Genomic DNA, 7,837 nt, shown 5'->3' on the forward strand with positions numbered 1-7,837 from the left:
GCAGCTGGTAGAAAAAGCTCAAGAACGTGAGCGTACAATGCAACAGCTAGCCGCTCGGCAGCAACGATTCGAAGAGGTCACTAGATCTCTAACCGCAACAACCCAACCACCGCAACGTCAGAGCTCGGGAGTTACCTTCCGGGATCGAATAACTGACCCCTCGTTCCCTCGAGGACATCTAGACTTTTCTCTCGATAACACTGGTTCAAGAGAACAGGGACCTGCTTTCCAAACGCCTCGTGATAGGACATCGCCTGTGTTTAGTCCACCCCTCACCAGCGCTATGGGAAGCAACCTAGCATCAACTAGCTTTTTATCCGATCAGGTTACTGGTCGAAGTGCTCGCTTACCTCCTCCACCACCTAGCATTAGGTTGGGAGAAGGAGTATCCAATCCGTCCGGGGGCAGAACATCAGCTCCGGCGTTTCAGGCCAGAAACCTAAACACGAACCCAGATGAAAGGACGGATGCTGATCCTTCAGCTCGCCACACAAACCCGACTCGTCAAAATAACCCAAGGGCCGGTGGGTAAGACAGCCCACCAAGCGACTGGGAGAATGATCGAACACGATTTCATCAGGGACCTGTCCGTCAGGTACCTAATGATGACCCGACTGTCCTTCCTTTAGAGGGACCTGAGGCTATTCGCAGATATATGGAGCGAACTCACGCAGCTCTCCAAAAATTGGGAGCTCAAGTCCACAAGGCAACGAGCTCAACTCCCAAAATCGAGAGCTTGATTGAGGATACCTGTGGAAGTCCATTCACTGACAGAATTGCCAGCTCTTACGTAAGAGATACCCGAAAAATTAAGATCCCCGAATACAACGGGACATTGGACCCGAAGGCCTACCTAAGAGCCTTCCGGCTAGCTATCGTGAAGGCTCACTTCACGAAAGAAGAATGTGATGCAGGTTATTGCAGAACATTCGCCGAAAATCTGGTTGGAACAGCCCTCAAATGGTTCTCTGGTCTTGAACCAAATTCGATAGACAGTTTCGACCAGTTAAGTAATGCCTTCATGAAGCAATACTCGACTCACATCCTAAAAGCAAGCATCCGAGGCTGACCTCTGGAAAATTAAACAAGGAGTGAGAGACTCGCTACGAGCCTACATCAAAAAATTCAGAGCAGTAAGAACTAAGCTCTCGAACCCCAATGATCTAGTTGTCATCGAGGCTCTCAGGAGAGGTCTCTGGTATAAATCAGAACTTTGGTCGGAGCTAACGCTCAATCCTCCCTCAACTATCGACGATGCTCTTCATAGAGCCTCCAAATATGTTAACCTGGAAGAGGAAACAGCTGCACTGGATAAACTCCACAAAAAATCCCAGAGTCATTCGAAAAACGAAACCTCGGAAGCAAGAGGACCTCATAAAAAGGGAAACTCTCGAAATAATTAGACCCAGGGGGAACACTCCTATGCAATCTAGGAAGATAAGGAAGGAAAACCGGTCGCCGCAGCAAACATTGGGACATGATGAGAACAAACATTGCTCTTACCATGATCGGAAAGGGCACGCAACCGAGAAATGTTGGGACCTCCAACGACAACTGGCAGTTAAACTTGCTGCCAGAGAAATAAAGGGCTTGGACCTCAAGAAACCACAGCCCTACCAGAAAAGAGGTCCCAGAAATACCTCACCGAAACGAGAAAGGTCTCCTGAAACGAGAAAGGTCTCCTGAAATAGATGGGTACGAAATCGTCGACCAGAAAGCTAGCCTCATAGGCTTTTCCGAAGAAACAGCTACCTCATTGGGAACTATTAAGCTCCTAATTATAGCTGGCGGAATCATGAAAATGATGAATTTCGTAGTCATCGACAGACCTTCCCCGTTTCACGCGATCCTAGGAAGACCTTGGATCCATAAGATGAAACAGTAGCTTCAACTTATCACCAATGTGTGAAATTCCCGACACCTGAAAGGAGATCTACCGTACATGGTAACCAAAAGATCTCCAGGATCTGTTACCTGGGAGGATTCGAAATTCTCAAAGAATCACCCCAATAGCAATTACAGATCCAGGAGGGTCGTGAGATACAACAGAATATTCGAGGTCCCCCTAAGAACCTCACCGAGCAAGTTAGTATCGACGACTCAAATCCTAAAAGCAAGTGAGTATCGGATTCGAGCTACCTCTCGAGACTAAGAAGGAGCTCATCGACTTTCTAAAAAGCAACGTCGGAACCTTTGCATGGACCACCAGGGACATGAAGGGTATAAACGCCGACGTCACTACTCACAAGCTTAATGTAGACCCCACTTTCAAACCGATTAAACAAAAGCGTCGCAAGCTAGGCCTAGAAAAGGCTCAAGCTGTTAACAACGAGGTTGACCGACTTACGAAAGCTTGGTCCATTCGTGAGGTCCATTACCCAGACTGGCTAGCTAATCCAGTAGTTGTAAAAAAGAAGAACGGGAAATGGAGAATCTGCGTAGATTTCACCGACCTAAATAAAGCTTGTCCCAAAGACAGCTTCCCGTTACCTCACATCGATCGTTTGGTCGAGGCCACTGCTGGCCACCAGCTCCTGTCCTTCATGGATGTCTTTTCAGGGTACAATCAAATCATGATGGATCCCGACGATCAAAAGAAAACCGCATTCATAACTGAATGAGGGACCTATTGCTATAAGGTCATGCCATTCGATTTAAAAAATGCAGGAGCTACCTATCAAAGGCTAGTGAATAAAATGTTTGCTGGCCAGCTCGGGAAAACCATGGAGGTCTATATTGACGATATGAAGCTCAACCCTGCCAAGTGCACCTTCGGGGTACCTTCAGGCGAGTTCTCGGCTACCTCGTAACCGAAAGAAGCATCGAAGCCAACCCAAAACAGATAGCTACCTTTCTGGAAATGCCGTCACTTAAGACAACCAGAGAGGTACAGAGATTGACTGGACAAATCGCAGCATTAAATCGATTCATATCCAGGTTCACCGATAAGTGCCTCCCATTCTATAAACTTCTAAAAAATAATAAGAAGTTCTTATGGGACGAAAACTGCGAGGAAGCCTTCAAACAATTGAAAGCTTACTTCTCCGAACCTCCGATCCTGGCTAAACCAGTATGGGAGAACCGCTATATCTTTACCTCGCCGTATCAACCGCTGCAGTTAGTGGTGTGCTGGTACGAGAAGAGCAAAACGAACAAAGACCTGTCTATTATACCAGCAAGAGTCTGATAGACGCCGAAACTAGATACCCTACTATGGAAAAACTAGCTCTAGCTGTCGTAACAGCTGCCAGAAAATTGTTACCTTATTTCCAATCGCACTCAATCGTCGTAATGACTTCACAACCATTGCGAACAATTTTGTACAGCCCTAGCCAATCATGACGATTAGCTAAATGGGCAATAGAGCTCAGTGAATACGATATCGAGAATAGACCTCGAGCAGCAGCAAAAGCTCAGGTCCTTGCCGATTTCATAATCAAGCTAGCTTCCGAACAACTAGACTTGGAAACGGAAGCTCCGAAGTGGAGTCTGTACATTGACGAGCCTCGCCAAGACAAGGTTCCGGCATCGGTCTAAGGCTGACCTCCTCAGCTGGAGAAACCATCCAACAATCCTACAGGCTCGGATTCAGCACTTCTAATAACGAGGCTGAATACGAAGCATTAATTGCAGGATTAAAACTCGCCCTAAGCCTCGGAATTCGAGAGCTGAACGCTTATAGTGATTCACAGCTAGTAGCTAGCCAATTCCACGGCGAGTATGAAACAAGGGACGAAAGAATGGGGGCATACCTAGAAGTTGTCCGGAACCTCACTAAGCAGTTCAATATATTTGAACTAACGAGGATCCCACGAGGAGAGAACTCCTCAGCAGACGCGCTGGCTGCTCTAGCGTCAACATCAGATCCCCTCGTAAAACGGAACATTCCCGTAGAGGGAATCGAAAAGCCAAGTATCGACATAGCTACCAAAGCTGAGATCGATAGCAAGCCGAAAGAGCAAACGAAAGGTAGCTACCCCCAGACGGTAGCAACCCAAGTTCTTACAACGTACTGGTTCCCAAAAACCAGAATTCGTAGCTTTAAAAAGCATACCTCCGGGGGCAAGATCCAGACCTCGGATTCACCTATCTACGCAGCCAGGACCAGGAGTCGTTCTGCTTTTGAAAGCGCATCCGAAGAAACGACCTAGACTCCGGAGAACAACACCAGAACTGGAGATATTCCTCAGAATTCAGACTCCTTCGAGCCTAATCCGACCAAGACACATCAGGTCACGACACTCAGGGACCTGAACAAGACACATCAGGTCACGACACTTAGGGACCTGAACAAGAACCGCCCTCATCTCTTCATGACAAAATCATTAGGAGAGAGGATTGGAGAATACCAATCATGCAGTACATCTTGGAGGGTAAGATCCCCCCCCCCCAATAAGTGGGAGGCCCGAAAACTCAAAGCATTAAGCGCAAGATTTTGCATAATCGAGTCAGCCCTCCATAACCGAAGCATTTCCGGACCTTACCTAAAATGCGTCCATGGCCTCGATGCTATCAATCTTATGAAAGAAATGCACGACGGCTCCTATGGAAACCACTCTGGGGGCAGAGCTCTAGCTATCCGAATCAAAAGACAGGGCTATTTCTGGCCCACCATGATCGCTGACTGCGAGGTTTACTCCTCTTCATGTGATAAATGCCAAAGGCATACACCGATTATACATCAGCATGCGGAAAAACTATCCTCAATATCCGCTTCGTTCATGAGGTGGTCCATGGACATCGTAGGACCACTCATAACGCCAGGAAGGGGAAGGCGGAAGCTACGCTTCCTCTTGGTCTTGACAGACTACTTCACGAAGTGGATAGAGGTTGAAGCTTTCCAACAGATAACTAGATTCGAAGTCGAAGGATTTGTGGGGAAAGACATTGCCTGCCGCCACGGCATCCCGTATGAGATCGTAACCGACAACGGAGGACAATTTATTTCTCGCAACTTCAAAACATTCTGCGACATGTGGAACATCCGCCTTACCTTCTCAACACCTCGACGACCTCAAGATAACGGTCAGGCGGAGGCTGATAATAGGTCAATATTAGCAAACCTCAAGAAACGCCTTGGAACCAACAAGAAAACCTGGTCTGAAAAGATACCTGAAGTACTTTGGACATGTCGAACCACCCCAAGAAAGGCTACAGAGGAAACCTCTTTCTCTTTAGCTTACGGGATGAAAGCTGTCGTTCCGGCGGAAACCTCCACTGGGAGCCTCTGACGGGAGCTCTGTACGTCTGATCCCGAAGCTAATGACTAGCTCTTATCAGATAGCCTCGACTTAATCGAGGAACGACGAGACCGAGTCTTGCTTCGCATTCAAAACTATCAGCAAGCAATGGCCCGACATTACAATCCCAAAGTCAGGTCCCGACAATTCGTTGTAGGTGACCTAGTACTTAAGAAGGTTTTCGAAGGAACCAAGGAACCAGATGCTGGAAAACTAGGGACCAATTGGGAAGTCCTTACCGGATTATCCACGTGGTACGACCTGGCGTATATAAGCTCCTGAAGGTACGAACCGAGGTACCTGAAATCAGATCGTGGAATGCCACAAATCTGAAGAAATACTATCATTAGGTACTTAAATTCCTCGAATTACGTTAGGCTTGACCCCTTGACTGGGTACGTAGGCAATTGTGTTATGAGTGCAACTCCAATCTCATTTCAAAACTCTGATCACCATTACCAAAGGGGGCATATGTCTGATTAAAATCACATAGCTCAAACAGGCAATTGTGTGATTATTATGATACCATGTATTCTGTTATCAATAAAGCAATTATCTTCGATACCTTGACTCTTTAACAATTTGGGTCTCCAAGAGCCTGAACCTAAAATCTTCGGATCAACCCAGGTCACTAAGAACCTGGACCTAGGGTCTTAAAACCCTTAATGCTCTCGAAGGTCTTAAAATCCTTCAAACAAAATCAGATCTCCATAAATCTGAACCCAAGGTCTTAAAATCCTTCAAACAAATTCAGGTTTCCCAAAGTCGGGACCTAAGCTCATCAAAAATTCCAAACGAACTCAGGATCCCGGAATCCTGAACCTAAGGTCTTAAAATCCTTAGTAACCTCAAAGGTCTTAAAATCCTTATCAAAAACCTAAGGTCTTAAAATCCTTAGTAACCTCAAAGGTCTTAAAATCTTTATCAAAAACCTAAGGTCTTAAAATCCTTAGTAACCTCAAAGGTCTTAAAATCCTTATCAAAAACCTAAGGTCTTAAAACCCTTAGTAACCTAAAGGTCTTAAAATCCTTATCAAGTTTCAAAAGGTCTTAAAATCCTAAGCGAAACTTCAATGGGTCTTAAAATCCCACAAGCGAATTCAGGTTCCCGTGGAACCACTCCTAAGGTCTACAGAGCAGCTCAGGTTCCTAAGGATCCAAAGCTAAGCGCAACGTATCAGGAACTCCTTCTAAGAATCCTCGTAATCGAATACACTCGAAATCTTCGAGACCTGATAAGTCATTGGACATTGTATCTAATAATCACGATACATATCCTAACCGAAACTACCACTTGACAAAAGTCAATCTCATCCAAGAAACGATCAAACAAAGTCAAATGACTTAATACGAAAAACAAAACCGAAATTCGAATAAAAGGGTTTAAAAGCCTCCCCAGGCTAACGAGGGTTCAGAAGACCCTAAAACAAGTCAAGGTTTTAAAAGCCTCCTCAGGCTATAAGTCTGAAACATAAACAAAGCCCATTGGGCAAAAGTCATGAAAAGCAACATTACAATTCAAAAAGAGCCACAGCTCTTAGACATCATTATCACGGGAGCTCATCCCGACATCCTTGTCTCCCTCGACTGGATCACTTTCTTTGGCTGGATCTCCCTCATCTGCCTCCTTGTCATCGCCCATCTTGGACGTCTCGACTGGAGCTGAATCAGGGCACAGCAAACTTAAGTTAGAAACATACTCTCTGGAAAAGGATAGATTAAACATGTTAGTCTCGAAAGTACCTGAACTCTCTGAGAATTGAGGAATGGAAAGCTTGCTGGCCGAAAAGTCGGATACTTGCGCCTTTTCATACGCAATCGTAGCCATCAGATTAAGCAAAGGAAATCTTCAATAAAGATAACTGTTGCTCAAGATCTCAACAAAAAGATTGATGCTCGCCGGCTAGGTCTAGCTTCCGAGATAAGAAATCTTATCTCGAAAGCTGGGGGCAACTGTTGGGCCCAAATATGACCCCCTAGCTAGTGATAGACAATAAGAAATGATAACGGGCCGAGAAAGGCCCATCATGAATTCAATCTTCAAAAACAGCTAAGTCAGATCCGGAGGCTGTGAGCTGGAGATGTTCATCAGAGAGGTCAAGGAAAAGAGGCAGCTCGTTGACAAGTAAACAGACGCAGGACCCGGTCAAAGAGGTAGCTCGTGGACAAATAAATAGGCGCAGGACCCGGTCAAAGGGAAGCTGTTACAAATCCCACAAATCACGGAGAGGATCTCGGGAACCTGTTGGTAGCAACCGACGGGACCTGAGGCTATTTAAAGAAGACATCAAACAATGATCAGGGGATCTGCATTCTCTACGATTCATACACATTAGCTCTTAAATACTATTATCTCTTTGTAAACGTTATAAACATTCCTTGTAACCATTCTTTACCAAAATCATCAATAAAATCATCATTCATTCTATAAGTTCTTACGGGATTCAGCCCACGTTATCTTTCCCTAACCTTTTCCTAAATCTTAACCTGACCTAAAATCAGGAGGTGAGTTTAATCCCTCACAACTACCACCAAGATCTGCACCGACGGCCGCTCCGCCCGGGCTCGCGCCCTAGGTTTTGCAGCGACCGCCGCGC

The 7,837-nt window shown here is 45.8% G+C and overlaps 1 long non-coding RNA gene across 1 annotated transcript in view; it reads right to left on the reverse strand.

Moving 5' to 3' along the window:
* Positions 1-7,837, reverse strand: part of LOC130505665 (uncharacterized) — a 9,158-nt gene extending 1,321 nt beyond the window's left edge. Inside the window, exon 1 of the long non-coding RNA XR_008941765.1 lies at positions 7,767-7,837. This is a non-coding gene — a long non-coding RNA (uncharacterized LOC130505665). The remainder of the gene's footprint in view (positions 1-7,766) is intronic.

The sequence above is a fragment of the Raphanus sativus genome, unplaced genomic scaffold (genome assembly GCF_000801105.2).
Source record: "Raphanus sativus cultivar WK10039 unplaced genomic scaffold, ASM80110v3 Scaffold2477, whole genome shotgun sequence".
NCBI classification, from domain to species: domain Eukaryota; kingdom Viridiplantae; phylum Streptophyta; class Magnoliopsida; order Brassicales; family Brassicaceae; genus Raphanus; species Raphanus sativus.